Below are 21,829 nucleotides of genomic sequence, written 5' to 3'. Positions count from 1 at the left end.
ATGGATAAATTCATCTAACTCCTATTATCAATATCACATCAAGACATCATCTCACAATAAATTAATTAATTTCAAACTTATCTAAGATCATTAAATGTAACATATTTTATTTTGATATTGTTAAATGTAGTCCATGTTTCCTTATGTAACCTTTTCTCCAGATCCATATGAATTTACAATCAACTAGTAATAACCTTTGACCACATGACTACTTTTTGTCTTGTGTATAAGAAAAAAAGAGGTTTAGGTACAATAACTCTAAATCCTTATCCAGTAAGTTTCTTTAGTATTTTCTATAATTTGTTTTCCTTCTCAACAAGCCCTAGATACCTTACTAATTTAAGAATTAAAGCACGTCCCAAAAAATCAACTCCAACTCCTTTGATTGTACTTTCCTATTACAGATATAAGCTCTTCCCAGCACAACTTTCAGACCATCACTTAAGTCACTCGTACCCAAAACACCATCAACATCCCTTTTAATAAAAAACATGGTGAAATGTGTCAAAAGTCGTCAAAAGTTCTCCTTGCAGGCTGAAAAAATTCATCTCATATGGAGACTTTAAAAAAGCAATTGGATAGTCAGATAAATCTCTCATATTCCCTGGTTGATCAATGAGGTTACTGATGTTTTTGCCAAGTTAATTTGGTGTTAATAGAATTAGTAGTTTAATTTTGGTTAACAATTAATCTGTGTTTGATTATTGATGGCAATTACTGGCTGCAATTGTTGTTCTTTGTTCTCTGCATCGAAGCTTCTCGTGGCTGGATGCTATTTCATACTGCAATTTTCTACCAATGAAAGTATGTATGTGTATATATATATATATATATGCTTTAAAAAAAATTCTTTTTGTAATTTCACTTAAAAATGTAACTTAAAACAACTTTTTTGTAGGAAAACAAATTCCACAAAACACATATATTTGATACTTTTAATAAAACCAATATATAAAAAAAATTGATAAAAATGTTAACAGTAAAATATATAAAAAAGTCTCTTTTAGTCATTTTCCATATTAATAACCTCTTGTACAGTTTTGTTTTTTAACATTTTTCATAATTTCGAATTAATATAGTTTTTTTCTATTAATCCTAGACTAATAGAGCCATTAGGCTCTATGGATAACGAGATTGATGTAAATGTCCGAGATCTTTTTGTTTTGAATTTTATTTTAATATTGAGTTTTAAAAGTAATTTTTTAAACCCAAATTTAAAAGTCTAAAAGTATTTTTTCAAAATTTTTATGTATGGTAAAAAATAACATAAATTTTTATTTTTTTAAAGATTGTGATTTTATTTAGATTTAAAATTTAAAGATTGAATTTGATTTTAATAATTATTTAAAATCAAGTTTCTACCAGAAAGAAAAGAAATTTTTTACAGTATCTTAATAGATTTAGTTGATATTAAAAATTGTTAATTTGAAAAAGAATTTAATCCCTGTATAAAAAGCTCAATTTCAAGCTTGGAAAAATCAAGAAGCAATTGACACAAAAAAAGCAAACATAAAATTTTGAGTTTTGACGGAGAAGTTCTCAAACAGAGAAAGAAGGAAAATCAATAAGCAATTGGAGGGATAAATCATAAAAATAATCAACAATTCAACAATGCAATAAGCAATTGAGCAATCAACGACAATCAAGGAAAATCACAAAGCAAAAAAAGAAAGTCATATACATAATATTAAAGCAAACAAAGTCAAACAAACCTTTGTTTTTTTTTTGGCAGTAGGCTTTGTTTTATGTTGGTCCAAAAGTATTGTTAGTACACTTTCTTTTATACTGTTATATTTATTTGTTGTTTAATGTGGTTTGGGGTAATATTTGTGATTTTTTTATCAAATTATTTTGTTTTGCTATTTTTTTACTTATTTGTTTATTTATTTATTCATTATTCATTATTTTATTTTTTTGTTTATTAATTTATTTAATTTTTGTAAATGAAAATTGAACTATAATTTTTAAAAAAAGTGTAAATATATTATTTTATGATTAGAAAGTTGTAAATATATTTGTATCATTATTTGTAATTAATTTTGTAAATAAATAGTTGTGAATAAATTGGTTTATTTGTCAAAAGATATTTAATATATTTGACAACAAAATCTCTTCAAGTGAATAATGAGTTTATCTTGAATACTCTTGAGGTGAAAATTTTTTTTTTTTTGTGAAAACCTAAAGACTTTTTTTCAATAATTAAATATTGAAATTAACAAAATGTAAGAATAAAAGCCATTTGAATTAAAGCCTAGATAAGATAACATAAGACTAATATGGTACCAATTTTGGGTGTTGTGGGGTACTAAAACTTTTCCTATACATAATCGACTTTCGAACTTAGTTCTGTTGATATAGATCAAAACCTATTCTTTTTAGAGACCTTTAGTCAAGCTTAGTATAACCTTAAAAATGATAAATTCACATAGATGACCGATTACAGATAGATAAAAAAATTGATGGTGACTTCATATTTTTATATCTAATGGGTATGTTTTTAGACTTAAACATTATGACAATTTGACAACTCCATTAGAAAAATTAGAGAATCAAGCTATTAGTTAGTTATATGTTATCTTAAGCCTTATTTTGTTAGTTTTGACTTTTATATGTATTAACCTATTTGTTTATTTTGTATAGCATTTGACTTTTCATGTATACTAATCTATTTGCTTATTTTTTGTATAGCACTTGATTTGAAATATTGGATTTGTGAATAAAAATGGTTGGTATGTGCCTTCGCACACACTACACATTCATGCATAAGCTTTAAACTTGAGTTTTATCCTTTTTTACAAGGGAGAAGTATCTACACTTTCATGAAGTTAACCTCTATGTGAGTTAGTAAAAACTCTCACTCAAATTGAACATTTCCTTTTGAACCTATAATGAGAAAGGATTGAGGTGCCTTACTAGTTTATAATAGATAATGATGTAAGGAACAATTTGAAAACTTTTAAATTGTCAAGGCTTTTAAACACAGCATGCAAATAAAACCTAAGAATCCGAACTTAAGTTAGAGCCATGCCTTCCCATTTGTATGGAAAACCCTAAAATATGACTTATGAAAGGGCATCTTTTACCTTCTTAAAGATTGTATTTCTTTTTTTTTTTATTTATGCATACATACACATTTTTATATTATGCATCACCATAGTTAAAATTTTAGATTGTGTTGCATCATACTCATTCATGCATATTCACTCATAATATGTGATTACACCAAAATTTTACTATTTTATGCTCGTTTTTAGTGCAATTTCCTTATATTTTGGCTCATTCTTTGAGATTTATGACAAAAATACTCTTAAATGCACATTTTTCTTATGTATTTGTACAAATAGAGAAAATAAGAAATTTTGGACAATTTGGATACATTTTTAGAGGATTTTTGGTGCAAATTGTGAAAATAACATAAACTAGTGTCATTAAACTACTATTGCTTTTTGAAGGAGTTTCTTGATTTTTTCTTTATGAATTTCTTGAGTTTATTTTCAAAATTTTTCTTTTAATAAAAAAATACTCATTCTATGGCTTGAATTTTGTAGCAAAATAAACGCATGAAGTTGGCAGCCAAATGAAGAAGGATGAAGCAAACATAAGCAAGCTAGTGGCGAGGATTAAAGTTCATGCAATCATGAGAAGTTGGCACCATTCTTTGAGGATTTGAAGAAGACTTTAAGGGCTGATGACATGGCATTATGGAGAGCTCCTATTAGCTATAATTTAGACTTTTTAGAAGTGACAAAACGCATGAAAGGAAGGCTTGCAATCAAAGAAGGAAGGAAAGTTACAACTAGCCATGAAGAAAGGGTGAAGCAAGAAGAAAAGAAGTCTTTAGACGATCTCTCATTTCTAGATATTTTGAAGAGATTTTTTGGGGCTTAATTCACCATTCACATGCCCATAAATAAGAGGAGAGTTGGCCATTTTAGGAAGACTTTAGCTTAGGATTTTATTTTTTTGTTCTTTAGTTTTTGCATTTTCTTTTATTGCATTTTACTTTCTTAATAACCAAATAGCCTTTGATTTTCATGTTTTTATATTTGTTTTGATTGCCATTTTACATTTTTTAAAGTATTTTTCAATGTTCTTTACGATTTTGATAATGAAATTTTCAAATTTGATTGATTTCTAGCTCAAATCTTCAAGTTTTTTTGTTGATCTTAATTTTGTTTTTGCATTTTCGCACTTGACCTAGTTGTAATGCTTTTTTCAAAACTCAATCATTTTATACATTTTTTTGCTCCAATTTTTTTCATAGTTTTGTAACTCATTAGGCTTTAACATAGTAGAAAATTAGCATCAAATTCGTTCACAATCAATATAGTTAATGGTTGTAAATTTTGGTTGAAATTGAAAACTTTAGGAAGTGCAATCTAGTTCATGTGATCCAAGCTTGAACATGATTCCTCTCTCCTCTTAGCGAAATGTTTGCTTCTTTCAACGTTTGATCTCTTAGATTTACTTGTTAGTTTGCTTATTTTCATTTTGTTGCAATTTATTTCATGATTGATGCTTTGTTCAGTTATTGCTCTGTTTTTCACTGTTTTGTGCAAATCTTGAGTTACTAGTTCAATGTGCTTGTTTTTATTTATATTGCTATGATTTTGTTGTTGGATTTTATAGTAAACTTGCTAATTAATTGTTCTTTAGCTCAGTTTAAGTTTATTTTCACTATAGGATTCTACATCTAATTTTTCTTTTACCAACTCAATGAGTCATGGAAGGAATTTGAAATTCCATTTTAAATTTTTTTAGTTAGATCTTGCATTTTCTTGCACTTTTTATTCTTCAAATTAGTTTTAATTCTAGTTCTTTAATTGATCTCTTCATTTCCAGCTCATTTGCAGTTTTTTTAGTATCATTTAGATCTAGATCAATCAATTAAAGTTAAAGTTGCAAGTTAGTTACTATTTTCAGTTTTGTTGTTCTTCTAGTAGATTGTGCCATTTTTCTTCATCCTTTGCTTTTCATTTGATTTTTCATGATGTTACTTGATGGTTCTTTAATTTTTCAACATGCTTTTATTTGTTTATGTTTCATTTTGGATATAAAATAGTAGCTCAAATTCAGTTTTGTCAATAATGCAATGTAGTCATGGTTTTGAATTTTTTTACTTGAGGTTTTGCAACTTTTACTTCTTTTTTGCATTTTAAACTTGTTTTTAGTTTAGTCTTTTATGTGATTTTTCAATTTTAGATTTTAGCTCATTTATCTCATTGCCATGTAAAGTTCATTTTATTGTTGCCAGTCACGGTGTTGCTAGAATTAGTTTTGAACTTTTCGATTTTGCAATGAGTTATAACATATAGATCCGATGACTTATTAATAGATATAGACTTTAGAAGTCATCACCAATCTTTTTTATTTAAGTGAGATTAGCCACCCGATCGAATTTTTTCTATTTAAAGAGGAGTCCCAAGATTGACTTAGGTATTTTTAAATATTATATTCTAGTCTATGAAACTAGATTTAGGTTTAGAAATATGGTTACATGTGAAAAAAGATATAGCACTCTCATAGCGCTCATTCAAAAGATGGTACTAGTTTGATTTCAAGTTATCCAAGCCTTAAAACATATTTACAACTTATCAAATAATTTAATATGAGAAAATTTTCTTAAATTACTTCAATATGTTGGTAATAATTTAAGAATATTTTCTCACTTAAAAAGTATTTAAGGAGACTATTTGTCTTTCTTTAAAAAAGCTTAGTCGTCGGATTTATTTAATTTTGCTTCTAGAAATAAATTTCTATAAATTGATTTTATAGTAAAAAATATCCTCCAATTTGTTGGTAAGTCTTTTTGTTAAAGATTATCCTCCAATCTATTAGTAAAATTTTATGCAAAAAAGATAAGAAATATTATTTTATTATTTTATTTTTTGAAATTTGATTTTTAAGAAATTATAAGGCTTTCCGATATGTTGGTAAAATCTTATTTTAAAAATAAAATATTAGCCTTTCAATTTGTTAGTAAGGCTTTTTATTATTTTTTTTGAAATAAAAAAATTATAAGGTTTTCTAATATGTTGGTAAAATTTTATTTTAAAAAATGATTGCATTTCAGTATGTTGATAAAGCTTTTTTCTTTTTTTTTTAATATATTTTTATAAAAGTATATTAAAAATAATAAATAAACAAATTAATGAATAAATAAGTAAAATAAGTAAATAAAACAACATATAAAAAAATTGAAATCAGCTTGGCTAGATGATTGAGGAGCTCGGCTCGGCTTCATGCACAGAAGGTGGTTGGCTATGGCATGGCTCAAGGGCTCGGGTTGAAAGTTTACTCGACTTAGGTGAAGCATGGGTTGTAGGGTCATGCGATACAATTTGGGTTAGGATGCGATACAATTTGGGTTAGGATGTGATAAAATGAGCGGATCCTAAGCTTTAAAACTAATATGACATCATTTTTGCCTCAATATAAAAGACCCCAAATCTGTTTTTTCTTGCAAAATTTCCTTACACACTTTCTCTAAACTTCTTTTTTTCTTAGCTTCTCTCTCTAGGATAAATATGCAGCGTCAATGGGATGAGCTTTCATCAAATTTTGGAGAAAGCCACCGAATGCTGGATATTTTTGTCAAAAATCCATTGGGACATTCAAAAGCTGCCAAAATCTTCCATCGAAATCTTAAAATTCCAAAAAAATCCCAAAAAAGCCCAAAACACCAAATTAATTCTTTTTATGTACGGGATTTCCAGAAAATTTTATTTTGATTTTCTTTTCTTTCTTTTTTTTATTAATTTTTTTATTCAATTTTTATTTAAAGTAAAATAAAAAAACAAAAATGGGTATACAATTGCTAGGCCAAGGCTCAAGTGCATAAAAGCTAGCCTATCGGGTTCATAACCCAAGCATTACCTATTGGGCTTAAAGCTGAAATGCTAATTAGACAAATTCATTTGAAACCCAATAAATATTTCAAAGGCTCGATAGACACCTTGGAAGCTTGAATAGCCTAAACAGAAGTTAAATTATGGGCCTCAAACGAAATGAGTTGTCTACAGTTGCCCATCTTTACACATTTTTATGAAATTGAAATAATGCAAAAACATAGACAACCATTGAGTCCGGTTTAACTTTAAGCAATTTTAAAAGAATCCTTTAAATAAAAGCATGTAATTTTTTGAAAATTTTTTAAAGAACTCCTTTAAGCAGAGGCATAAAGCTTAAAAAACTCCAAATAACTCCTCTAAATAGAGGTTCAACAAAATAAACTCCCCTATACAAAGGCAAACAAATTTAAGATAGAAAATGGGCTCCTTTATAAAGAGGCTAACAATTTTAGAAAATTGGCTCCTTTATAAAGAGGCTAACAATTTTAGAAAATGGGCTCTTCTATATAGAGGCTAAACAACTTTAAAATAGAAAATTGGCTCTTCTATACATAAGCCAAACAACTCTAAAATAGGTAGTGAGCTTGCAGAGGCTAAATGACTTTAAAATAGGAAATGAGCTCCTCTATACAAAGACTAAACAACTTTAGAATTAGATTCCTCTAACCAAAGGCTCAATGAATAGAAAATGGGTTCTTTTAATCAAAGGTTCAAAGGTTTTGAAAAACTTTTTATTTGAAGATTAAAATCTTACCTCAAAAAATTTCTTTCTCTATCATTGTATTCATATTTTCCATGTTGGATCTTGCGATGTTCCTGCTTTAGATAAACGAAATGGATATCTTTATATGTTATGTATGCAATACAAATGATAATTACTAAACTTTCGATTAGGGTACATAGATTCTCAAGACTTTTCTTTTGAATTTCAAACTTTCCAAGTTTCCAGCAATAGGAACAAAACCAACTCTATTCTTTATTGTTCAAAGTAAGTGCTCACCTTTTTTCTTAGGGGAAATTTTCTTTTTTTCAGGATCAATTTCTTTACTAAGCTTTGAAAGTTTCATCTTTTGCCTTTGTATCTTTCCATCTCTAAAAAATAATGCACAATCTTCCATGATATTATTCAATTATCGATCGTTATCCCAATTTCAAGATATATAAGATGCAAATCATACATTTCTCTTATTCATTGTAAAGCATTTAAATAAAAGAAAAGGCAAGGATTGAAAGTGAGATATAGATAATGAATATCTTTACTTGGAAAATAAGCTAAATTTCAAATGATGATTATTTGGGACAATTTTGTCAGCTAGATATGGTAAAGGTAAACAATGATGGCCATGTGGGATAACAATGCCTCGAGATAAATACTCAGATAATCATGATAACATATCTTAGATTCTTTTCAAAGACTCAATCATACCATGCCCTTAACACTTCAGAGCTCCTTAAAATATACTAGCTTTCATGTTGGTGAAACCTCAAAATGATGTTGTACTCTTTTTATCCAAGTAATCTTTACAAGTTTTCAACTTAGATAAAACCCTTTTAGTTCAAACCACCCATTTGGGTTTTCGATTTGAACTTTTTTTTTAAGCAAAGTACTTCTTCACAACATCAGAATTTATGAGATTGGGAAGATCATCTCTATTCATCTTTGTTAAAATAATGTTTTGCCCAAAAAAAACCTTTTTACTATATATGACTCTTCCTAATTCAAGGTCAACTTTTTCTTGTTATCATGCTGACTCGGAAGAATCCTTTTCAACACCAACTTTTATTCTCAAAATTGACGAGGTTGAACTTTCTTGTTATGAGCTCTCATAATCCTTTTTGGATATAATTGGCTAGGACACAACACTATTAGCTTTTTTTCCTTAATGAAGTTTATTGTTCATAGCTTTCTTAAATCCATTCAGTTTCTTCTAATCCCACTTCTCTTAAGAATCTCAAAGATGAGATTTCTATTTTTACTAGCAATACAACCTCCATCCTATAAACCAAGGAAAACGAAGTTGCCATAGTTAAGGTGTGCACTAACATTTTATAAGCATGCAAAACAAAAGGTAATTTCTCATGCCAATCTTTATACGCTTCAATTATTTTCTTCAGAATTCTTTTGATGTTCTTATTTGTAGCTTCTACCACCATATTCATCTTTGGGTGGTATGGTGCTTAATTTTGAATAGAGTACATATCTCTTTCATCTTACTATTTAATTAGCATTATCCAAGATGATCCTTTCTATAAGTCCATATCTATAGATAATTTCTCTCTTTATAAACTTATAGAGCATGTCACATTTGCATAAAAAGCTACCTCAACCCATTTAGTGAAGTAATCAATCATCATAAAAATGAATCTTTTCCCATTTGATGCCTTTAGAGTAATGAGACCAATGACATTCATGCCTCACATAAAGAATGGCCAAGGTGGTGCTAAAACATGTAAAGTAATAGGCAAAACATGGATCTTGTCAACATAAACCTAGCATTTATGACACTTTTAAGCATAATCGATGCATTCATTTTCCATTTATAACTAGTAATATCCAACTCGCATAATTTATCTTATCATCATATGTCCATTTGCATGTACTTTATATAACCTGACATACACTTCTTTAATAATCTTTTTTAACTCAGGTGCATTTATATATTGCAATAACACCTAATCTTTACTTCTCTTATAAAGAATCTCTTCGTCTAAGAAAAAACCTCATAGTCAATCTTTCAGGACTTTCTTATTATTTTCTGTTGCTTGATTTAGGTATTACTCTTATAAAAAACCTATTCGTCTAAGAAGAACCTCATAGCTAATCTTCTATTGACTTTCTTATTATTCTTTGTTGCTTGATCTGGGTATTATTGATTTTTTAAGTACTGCAAGATGTTATCATACCAAGGTTTTCCATTTTTCTCCTCTTCTACATTGGCGTAATGTACCGACATGTCATTGACATCTAACTTAAAAGGCTAAATCTCAATATTGTTATCAATCTGGATCATCGTAGCCAGAGTTGCCAAGGCATCTGGAATATGATTTTCTTCACAAGGCAAGTGTTCAAATTGGACTTCATTAAAATGTTTGGACAACTCTGAGATATACTTATGATATGGGATAAGCTTCAAATCTTTTATCTCCTATTCTCCCTTCAATTGATAAATAACTAAGGCTGAATCTCCAAACACTTTTAATATTTTAATTTTTCTATCCAAAGTAGCTTGTAAATCCATGACACAAGGCTCATATTCTACCACATTATTGGTGCAATTAAAGTTCAACCTTGCAATAACAAGATAATAATATCCTTAAGAAGATATCAAAATTACCCTAGTTTCATGCCTCAAGGTATTAACAGCCCCATCGAAGTACATGTTCTAGGATCTCTTATCATTTTCCTCATTTTACTCATAAACGGCCATTAATTTTTCATCCGAAAAGTAAGTCAAGTTTCATTGGCTCATAGTTTTCAATAGCATGATTTACAAGAAACTTTGTTATAACACTTCCTTTGATTGTTTTTTGGCTTATGGATAGAATATCATACTCCAAGAGCATTACTTGCCATCTTGCAATCCTTTCTGATAATGATGATTTTTCAAATATGTACTTGATTGGGTCTAATTTAGCTATAAGCCAAATGGTATGGTAGAACATGTATTGCTTAAGTCTTTTAGCTGTCTAAGCTAAAGCACAATATATTTTCTCTAGTGATGAATACTTGGACTCATATTTCATGAATTTCTTGCTTAGGTAGTAAATAACACTTTTTTTTCTACTAGACTCATCTTGCTGCCCTAGTACACATCCCATTGACTTCTTATATATAATTAAATATAGAATTAACAGTTTCTTTAGAATATACGGCACTAGCACTGGAGGATGTGACAAGTACTACTTAACCTATCAAAAGCCTATTGACATTCTTCATTCCATTCACCAAAATTGTTCTTTTGAAGGAACTTAAAGATGGGATCGCATTTGGAGGTAAGTTGAGAGATGAATCAAGGTTGTAATTCAATCAGCCTAGAAAACCTTAAACTTCCTTTGGCATACTTGAAGTAGATAGGTTTTGGATAGCCTATATCTTGTTTTCACTAACCACGAAGCCTAACAATTTCCTTGACTTGACTTTGAATGTGCATTTGGATAGATTTAGCTTGAGCTAAAATTTTTTTAACCTCTCAAATAATTTTTTGAGGTTAGCTATATGGTTTTCTCTTTCTCGAGATTTTGTGATAATGTCATCCACAGACACCTCAATCTTCCTGTGCATCATGTCATGAAAAGAGTGTCACCTAGCCCTTCGATAAATTGCCCTAGCATTTTTCAATCCAAAGAGCATAACCTTGTAATAAAAGGTACCCTACATAGTTACGAAGATGGTTTTCTCCATGTTATCATGGGTCATCTTTATTTAGTTATAGCCCGAAAATCCATTTATAAAAGAGAATACAAAATGTCAAACTGTATTATCCATGAATGTATCAATATGAGGTAGAGAAAAATTATCTTTCGGGCTAGCCTTGTTTAAATCGTGATAATCCATACGTATTCGTACCTTTCTGTCTTTCTTAAGAACAAGTACTATATTAGCCACCCATTCAGGATATTTGGTCACTTATAGAAAACCTACATTGAACTACTTCTTTACCTCTTTTTTTATCTTCAGTAGCATTTTAGGCTTCATTCTTCGTAACTTTTATTAAATAGGCCTACATTCAGGCTTTAAGGGGAGCGTATGTTTCACTATTTCAATGCTAAGCCCAAGCATATCTTGATATAAACAAGCAAACACATCCATAAATTCTTGAAGTAAATCCTCTAACCTTTGTCTATCATTCGATGGAAGCAATGTGCCAACCTTAACCTCTTTCTTGTTCTCATAATCCCTTAAATTTATTATTTCAATAATTTTCTAATAAGGTTCAATAGATTTATTCTCCCGATTAATCAATCTCATTAAATCTAAAGGCAAAGTTTATTCTTCAGAGTCATTTTTGGTGCCAAGTTCATCAGCATTAATTGAGTTTTCGAAATTAAATCCTTGATTGTATTATGATTATTTTTACATTCATTTGGGGACTTGAAATTAAATGAAATGGGAAGTGTTGGCAAAATACTTTGACTTAAAAGAAAAATGGAAACTAAATAGAAGAGATGAATGCAAAATGCATAATCTTATTCTTTTATTAAGATAATAACTGATAAAAGGCTCATACATAAAAAAATATCCCAATGTTTTTGGGCATAAGCAGTTGGGAATTATAATTACATGGAAAGGTATCAAGAATAGTAGGCATCTTGATGACACTCCAATTTTTGAGTTTAAAGCCTGGTAAACATTAATGAACCAACACCCATTTCTCTTAAGCTTTTTCTCCTATCATCTAAATGGACATCTTAGTGAAAGCTTCTTTCATGCTCAATTCATTTTTAACATTTCTTTCTGACCTTGGATACATATATCCTCTTAGCTTAAAAGTCTCATACAGATAGAGTATTACCATCAACATATTCTTTGCCATCCTTCTTCATCTCCTGTTGTCACATATCCTTTTTATTTTCCATTCTTTAAATTCATACCCTAGGCCTAATCTATCGCTATTGTCTATTATCGTTGAAGAATCTTTAATTTCTTGTAAATTTTTACCTAGCCTAGCTCTTGGATACCAATATTTATTGACAATATGGCTAATCATAATTTTACTAAAATCTGGTTGGTATAGTTTAGATTCTTCACCCACAGTTTTGACAAGTTTAAAGGTTGGATAAGACACTTCAATGATTATTCTACAGCTTATACATAGGGAGCATTCATGGGCTAAGTTACTAATAGGTTCTCTTCTTCAGCCATGATCATAAGTTGACCTTTCACGTTGAACTTGACTTGTCGGTATAAAGAGGAAAGAGCAGCACCCACCATGTAAATCCATGGCCTACTCAGCAAACAGTTATAAGATGGAGAGATATCCATAACCTAGAACTTTACATTGAAAATGTAAGGCCCGATCTATAAAGGCATTTTAACGTCTTCCAACACTTCTCATAAAAGGTTTAGACAATCATATGGTTGCTTTTTATGTAGGACATATCAATGGGCTGCCTTGCTAAAGTAGATACGGGCATAACATTGATAGCTGAACTATTATCATTAAGGACCTTGGATATGGCATGACTTTTGCATTTTACGGTGATATACAGAGTTTTTGTGCTTCCCTTTCTTTCAAGTGGGATTTCATCATCAGTGAAGGCTATATAATGTGATATTACTAAATTTTCTATCAATTAGTTCACATACTTTATAGACACATTATGTGCCACATAAGCCTGATTTAACACGTTTAACAAGGCATTGCAGTGTGGTTCTGAGTTCAATAGTAGTGATAATAAAGAGATCCTAGCTAGCATCTTATTTAACTACTCAACCATAGAATACTCACTGCGCTTTACTAGTTTTAAAAACTTATAAGCTTTCTTCTCGGACATAGCCTTTGAACTATTTTTTTCTAGAGTTAGCTCTGGTTTAAACTACTTTTCCATCACTGTCATTTTTTTTTCTTACCTTTTTCAGCATCTCCAGAGTTTAGCACCTTCCACTTTTGGCTATGTCACCTACACCAGTTATATTTGAGACATTTGGCATGGGTGTGGTCTCCCCTTGCCCTTAGACTATCACTTCACAGCCATACCTCCACTATACAACATTTTCATCCTTGTAAGGGAATAGGCTTGGGATTTTGAAGGTCACTAGCTTAGGAATAAGCTTGTTTATGATTGATTTTGGCTTAACTTCACAATATATGGTTTTTGGCTTTGGCACATTTTGACTTATCAGTCATAGAAATTTTAGCATCTTTTGAAGCTTCTCTTTCTTTGTATAGCTCAATTTGGTATGAATCCATCATTTTTTGTACTTTTTATGGAATTGTTTGCAAGTCTTAATGGAATGACTTGGAGCCCTACTATGGTACTTACACCTTTAATTTAGGATACATCTCCCTCGATAGGTGCGTGGGTCCATCGATTGTTCCATCTTAACCTCTTATAGTGCATCATGCAATTAACTGAATGGCATCTTGATCTTTTTTCCCTTTTTTTTATACGTCCTTTGTCCTTATTCAAAGCATTGACTATATGGTTAGGTAATAGATTACCACTGACATTGAGCATTGTTTTTCTATTAGTATAAAAATTTATCAACCTATCTTTGCTTAGACCTTGCATTTTATATTTCAGAACAGTGTAATTTTCAATGGAATGGCCTGTAATTCTATAATGGTAATCATAAAAAGTAGCGGGATCATAGCACAACTTGATAAGAGGTTTCAAATGGTTTTATACGGAGCGAAGCAATCAAATGGTTATTGTAGAGTTCTTGGTATAACTCCGTATAAGTCATAAGAATGTGATCAAAGGTGGGTTTCTCTCAATTACTTTGTGGTTCCCTTGAACCACTTGTTGGGTTGGATGGTCACATAAAAGATCTTGCAATAAGAGGGGTATTAGGGTGGTATGTATTGGTAGGTGGTCTAAATGATGGTTGATAAGTGGGTGGATAAGCAAATTATGGAATTGGTTAGAACGGGAAAGCTAACACATTGTTTATGGTGGGGTAATAAGTGGGGTAAATGGCTTGTGGGTAAGGAGTGTAATTCTTGAATTCCTGCCCCTTAAAACTCACAGCTTGAGTTTTACTTTATTTTTTCTTGGGCATTTTCTTGGCCACTGAGGCTTATCTTCTTTCAAGCTTACCATTCTTGATGGCATTTTGAATGATCTTGCTTGATATCACCATATCAGTAAAATTTTTATTTGTATTTTTTATCATTTTTTCATAATAGGACAACTTTAAAGCGCTCACAAACAAAACTATTATCTCTTTTTAGGTCAATGGTGGCTGGACTTGAGCAGCTATGTCCCATTATCTCTAAGCATATTTCTTAAATAACTTAGTCACATTCTTTTTCATACTCTATAAAGACAGGCGATCGGGAGCCATATCTATGATATGACTATATTGGTTTATGAAAGAATGAGCCAAATCCTTCCATGATTAGGCGTAGGTCCTGTCCAATTGAATATATCACCTTGTAACAAACTTAGTTAAATAATCTAAGAATACATGCGTGAGCAACTTCTCATTACTGACGTAGCTATCTTCTTAGGATAGTACAACATGCGTGATAGGACATTTTGTATTGTCATATTTTTTAAACTTTAGTACCTTAAACTTTGGGGGTATCACCACATCTAGTACTAGATAAAGCCCAGCAGCATCTATAGCTTTTAAAAATCAATGCCTTCCACAGCTTGCAATATCTCTTTGAGCATGTTCATTATATGATTAGCTTTAGAGTCCTCTAAAGACTCAATCACCTTCAATTTCAATTTCTCTTTTGAATAGTTCAAATTACGAACTTGGACTACATTTTCGATAAAGGCAGGATTGACGTAATTTTGAGCATTCCCTTGGCTAGACGCAGGTGGTATTCATGATTAAGTATAACTTGGAAATACAGGCTATTGTGGTGAAAGCTTTGAATAGATTAAGCTGGATATGGGCCATAACTCGAAGGATATAGTGGATTAGTTACTTCATGTGAGATGTCTTCCTCTATCGCCTTTCCCTTATTTAGCTTACGCAAAGCTTCAAGGATTTCGCTCAATTCTCTCTTGATTTCCTCCTGAGTTCTTTTCAGTTTCTCAACACTACTCACTTTATCTTGTTCCATTCTTCTAGCTTGAGCCTAGGTGTTGTACTGGTATTGAGCTATCCTTAAACCTTGTGTACCATAATCTTAAATTAGTGGTTTTATTATGAACTAACATGATTAAAAATTTAATTATGAAGGAATGAATGCAATGCATGAAAAAGAGATAAAGAAAATATTTGACCTTTTAAATAGATTTCAACAAAAGTGAACTTTCATTTATTCCACTAAAGTCTGTTTTACACTGAGTTTATTATTCTCCATTTCTAAAAATGTTTAATCTACATGTATTGATCCTTAACCTTTCAATGAAGTTCAACAGATGCTATCCATGTTCTCCTACTGGTGTAACTATTGTTCTTAATGCCTCAGTCTTGTCAACCATTTCTTCTGCCTTGATCACTGACTTGCTTATCTAAGTTATAAGATACTTTATGTACTTTGTTTTCCAAATTTTTTCTTTTGCTAAACCATGCTTGGTAAGATAGCTCTCTATGCTCTTTTGTGAGTGCCATGATGTGATCCCCTTGTTCATTCAACTTCTACTTCAATGTCTGAATATACCCTCTAAGCATTTCATTCTCCTTTTGGGCTTTAACACAATCATCCTCCATCTGGGAACATTCTTTCTTCAACTTTTCATTCTCATAAGTCAAATCAGTGATATTTATTTCTTTGGTCCTCATCTGGATACATAATCTTGAATGCTCTTGACCCAACTCCATTAACTTTTTAAGGGCATTGTCACGTTCCCTAACAATTTTTTGGGCTTTACTTTCAACTTTTAACTTCTTGTGCTGTTGATGAAGTTTGGCCAAATCTTTAACTACCGTATCACTTTTCTTGGAGATCTTTAGACTCTGACTTCTAACTTTTCTACTTTTTCTTTTTCATTACTCATTTTATTCTTGAAACCATAGAATCTCTTTTGTTTCATCTTGTTTTTCTCAACTTCAAATTCTTTTTTTGCAAATTCCAACTCTAAGGGTATCTCATCCAACTCCTAGTTTACTAGCTAGCAATAATCCTTAGGAGTGAACATAACCTCTTTGCCTCTCTTGGCTCTCTATACCAAATACTCATAAGTGACTTTGTCAGTAAACGACCCAAGACTCATTTTTTTAGACTTCTTCCATGCCTTGATCACGTTATTCACTTTTTGTAGCTTTTTTTACTCACCCTATAAAAAATTTGATGAGTGAGTTTGTGTGTCATGGGAACAAACTGGTTAGCCCCAAATTGCTTTCAAACCATAAGCGATGCAAAACTTGTTGCTCTATATAAACTTGGAAGTGAGACCCCAGTCTCATCTCCACATTGATATAGCATTGATTCATGATTTATCCATGGAACTAATCACTTCATTTAGGTGCAAGTAAGGCGTTGTAGCAAAACCATCCATTCTTCTTTAGGTTTAGGCTATGGCCATTCAATGTCACAAAACTTCTTAATTACAGAAGTATAGTTTGGAAAATGCATTTTTCTTACACTCAAAATGACTTTTCATTCATAAATATAACAATGGTACACACCCAACAAAGAGCTTTTTGCCTTTTTGATGACAATGGTCCAAAGATCTAATCGTTTTGGCCAAGATTGCATGAAAGGGATTGCAACCTTTTCCCACATGCCGGAAGAAATTAGTCACTTCTATCTTAATATGACCCAAGATCCTAAGAAAGACTACCATGCCATATATAGCCAAAGCAAATATATCTAGCTCCTAATCATTATTCAAATATTTTATGATAAAGTCATGAAAAAACTCTTAAGACAAACAAATATGGTCATTTCTTTCATGAACCTGTACATTTACATCTTCTTTTTTAACTCCCATGAGATCTGCTGGTTTTTTGCAAAATGTTGGTTTCTACCTCCTAACATATATCTTATCTAGTGATTGGAAATGCAAACCCATCAATGTAGAGTATTCCTTTATAGTTGGTGTCATGTTAACCTTATTGAAGATAAAGCATCTATATGAAAAATCCTAGAATTGCATCATTGCTCTAATGAGGGAATGTTCAACTACCACCAAAAGGAAATGTGCAATATGACCATACTTCTCATAAAAGGTTGATTATTTAGATTGACTCATACCTTTCCATATATCTGATAAAACCTTCAAATCATTTTGTTTGAGGAGCAAATGAACTTTTTTTGGCAAGGTGGAAACATAGTCTAGTAGTAAACAATCACCTTCCTTTCGTTGCCCTTTTTCTAAGTCTACCTTTACATCATTAGGTGAGTCACACTTAAAGAACATAGAGGAGGCGTAAACTAGATGTTCAGTGGATTCCATGAAAGCTTTGGCTGACAATATCCTTGGAGCAAGTATGTTATGCAATATGTATGAATATTTTATGAATATGCAAGATAAGAAAAAACAAAGAAATTAGTTAATCACTATACAAAAAATAAAACATATTAACAAAATAAATACACTAACAACATGCTATTAATTCAGAGTAAACTCTAAAAGGTTAAGAGAACATGGCTTTACCTATGGGTTAAGCTCATAAAGTTAACTATATATGGTTTGAGTTATTTCTAAAGGTTCTCAAAGTGTTCCTTACATCATTATCTATCACACACTAGTAAGACATTTTAGTCCTTACCTATTATAGGCTATAAGTGGAAACGATTCAATTTGAGTTGGAGTGTTTCACTAGCCTATGCGAAGACATAAAATCTCATAAAGGCGTAGGTACTTTACTCCTTCCTAAGGGACAGAACTCGGGTGTGGAGCTTATGTTATGCATATGCAAATGAATGCCACATATATAAAATGAATAAATAAAAAATTAAATACACATAAAGAAAAAAATCTTAAATTTATTAGGTTAGGCTTGGATAACAAAAAATCATTTACTGGCTTGACTCTCACATTATCCCTAGTGGAGTCACCAAATTATCATAACGTATAGATCCATGGATTTGCAGCTAGACATAGATTTTAAGAGTCACCACTAATTTTTTGGTTTAGGGCCGTCCGACTAAATCTGTCGTATTTAAAAATAAGTCTCAATATTGATATAAGTATCTTTAAATAGTTGATTCAAATTCATGAAATTAAATATAAGTTCGAAAGTATAATTACATATGAGAAATGTTATATACCTTCATAATGCTTATCTAAAAATGGTACAAGTTTGTTTTCAGTTATCCAAGCCTTAAAACATTTTTAAAATTTACCAAATAATTTAATATCAAATATTTTATTTAAATTACTTTAATATGTTAATAATAATTAAAGAATATTTTTTCACCTCAAGAGTATTCAAGAAGATTATTTGTCACGCTTTGAAGAAACCCTGTCGTTGGATTCATTTAATTTTGCTTTTAGAAATAAATATCTATAAATCGAATTTATAGCTAAAAATATCTTCCAATCTATTGGTAAAATTTTTTATTAAAGATTATCCTCTAATCTATTGATAAGATTTTATGCAAAAAAGACAAGAAATGTTATTTTATTATTTTATATTTTAAAACTTGATTTTTTAAAAATTATAAAACTTTCTAATATATTGATAAAAACTTATTTTGAAAATAAAATAATAGCACTCCAATCTGTTGGTAAGGCTTTTATTTTTTTTTTGAAATAAGAAAAAGTTATAACATTTTCCAATAGGTTAATAAAATTTTATTTTAAAAAAAATGATTATCTTCCAATATGTTGGTAAGATTTTTTTTCTCTTTTTTAAAAATATATTTTATAAAAGTATATTAAAAATAATAAATGAATGAATGAATGAATAAATAAATAAGTATAACAAATAAATAAAATAACATAAAAAATAAAAAAACCTGTAATTGGCTTGGTTGGACAGTTGGGGAGCTTAGCTCGACTTTAGGCACAGAAGGTGGTTGGTTGTAATGTTGCTCAGGGGCTCAGCTTGAAAGTTCACTCGGCTTAAATGAAACGCAAGCCATTGGGTCGTGCGGTACGATTCAGGTCAAGTCACCATAATATACGTGGATCATAGGCTTTAAAACTCTTATATAGGATTTTCAATAAATTTTTTTTCTTTCATTTCCACTTTTTATTAATTTTTTATTTAATTTTATTTAAAGTAAAATAAAAAAAAACAAAAATGGGTATACAAATTGCTAGGCTAAGGCCTGGGTGCACATGAAAGCTAGCCTACTCGGCTTACAACCCAAACATTGTCTATTGGGCTTAAAGCCCAAATGCTAATTAGACAAATTCATTTGAAACCCAATAAAATTTCAAAGGCTCAATAAACACCTCGAAAGCCCGAACCACCTAAATCGAAGTTCAATTGTGAGCCCTGGACAAAATGGAGTGTTTATATAATGTGACTTGTATTTTTTATTTTCATCAATTCATTTTTATTTCAATTTTTTTTTTTATTTTGATTTAACTACTGTATTTTACATTTTATAGCATTTATATGCCTATTATCATTGTCCATTTTCTCATTTACTTAACTTTACATTTTTTAAACTTTTGATCTTTTATCCAATTTTTTTTTTGTAGTAGTTAGTTTTCATAATCATTTGGTGATCGATTCAACTATAAAAGAGTAGGGTGATAATAGATACTTAGCCTAGAAAATTCTTTTCCTAATCTTTATGAGATAATATCTTGATCAAAATGTCACTATCATTACTTGTACAGCTTGTACACTTATAGCTTAACCCAATCAATATGGTGCCTTAATTGTGATAATAAATGTTCAAGGATAACTCAATATTCAAACAACCTGAGGTGATACAACACTCGATATCAAGCTAGGATCATTGAAAAAGAGTGTGCTTTTCACTTTCAAAAACTAGAAAAAGCACAAGACAAACTGAAGGGATAGCCAAAAAAAATAATTGAATTGCTAAAAAATCTGAATAAGCGAAAGACATTGGTTGTCCAAAAGCATCTCAAGGGGCTTAACATCAATTGACGTTTACTGGAGGCTACGTTTATTTGTATATTGACATGCCTTTAACAATCGCTTCTACTCTTTTTGAGGACATATATCTCATACTCTTGTTTTTAAAGCATTTGATCCAACTCAAGTTCCTAATTTGGATGATCCAAAGAAACAAGAGAAGCTAAAAATAAACACAGTATAAACCAAAGAAAGCTTTGGATCCCAACAAAAGATAGACCTCATAAAGAAAAGCTCAGAACTATTGAAGGGATGAATTTTTATGGATCAGTGGTTGTTATTGGACTATGCTTAGTTCCTAATGCAGTGATTCCGCCAAATTCAAGGTGCATAGTTCAAAAAATATGATGGAACTAAATATCTTATAATACATGTCACAATGTATTATTGCAAAATGATTGCACATGCACATGATGAAAAGTTGTTCATTCATGTCTTTCATCACACAATACAAGCACATCATAGATTTGCCCTTAGATCATATGTCCTTACAAAGCATGGTAAAGAAAGATATTAAAAGTTTCAAAGAATATGCCTAAAGATGGAAGAATGCTACTACCCAAGTTCGACTACCGCTCACTAAAAAGAAGACTACGATTCTGTTTGTCAATCCGCTCAAAGTCTTATATTATGAAAGGATGAATGAAAATGCCATTATGAATTTTATTGATATGATGATATCTGGAGAGATCATAGAGCATGCAATCAAGAACGACAAGTTTAAAGGTGGTGATGCAACTAATGCGAAGAAATAAGCTAAACCAAAAAAGAAAAAGATGCTTAAGCTGTAATTCATGAGGGGCAATAGGTCAGAGGTTTCATCTTATATTATTTTTATTCGATCACTACAAGAAAATAAGTTTTTAACGGCTTTTCTTTTTTCACATTTAGTGGCTTTTATAAATGCCACTAAATGATTCGCAGCATTTGTCAAAAACACCACGAAAAGTGTTGGCTAAACCTGCGTTGAGAAAAATAACAATGTTTTAGGCAAAAAAATCATTAATGGCGTTTATCCAAAAACACCACTAAATTTAGCAACGTTTATGTACACAAATACCGCTAAATTATAGAATTTATGGCATTTGTGTCCAAAAACACCACTAAATTTAACGGTATTTTTATATACAAACCCCACTAAATTACACAAATTAGCAGCATTTATGTCCAGAAAAACCACTAAATTTAATAACGTTTGTATCTAGAAACACAGCTAATTTTAGTAATTTAGTGACATTTTTAAACATAAACGATGTTAAATTGAAAATTTTAGTTTTTCTTATGTTTCTTTTAATATTTACTACTATAGTTAAATAAAAAAATAAAAATAAATTTCATAAACTGAATA

Source organism: Durio zibethinus, chromosome 9, assembly GCF_047325235.1.
Source record: "Durio zibethinus cultivar Kanyao isolate XHJ-2024 chromosome 9, ASM4732523v1, whole genome shotgun sequence".
Classification (NCBI taxonomy): domain Eukaryota; kingdom Viridiplantae; phylum Streptophyta; class Magnoliopsida; order Malvales; family Malvaceae; genus Durio; species Durio zibethinus.
The sequence above is the reverse complement of the archived record's forward strand: the minus strand, read 5'-3'. Positions refer to the sequence as shown.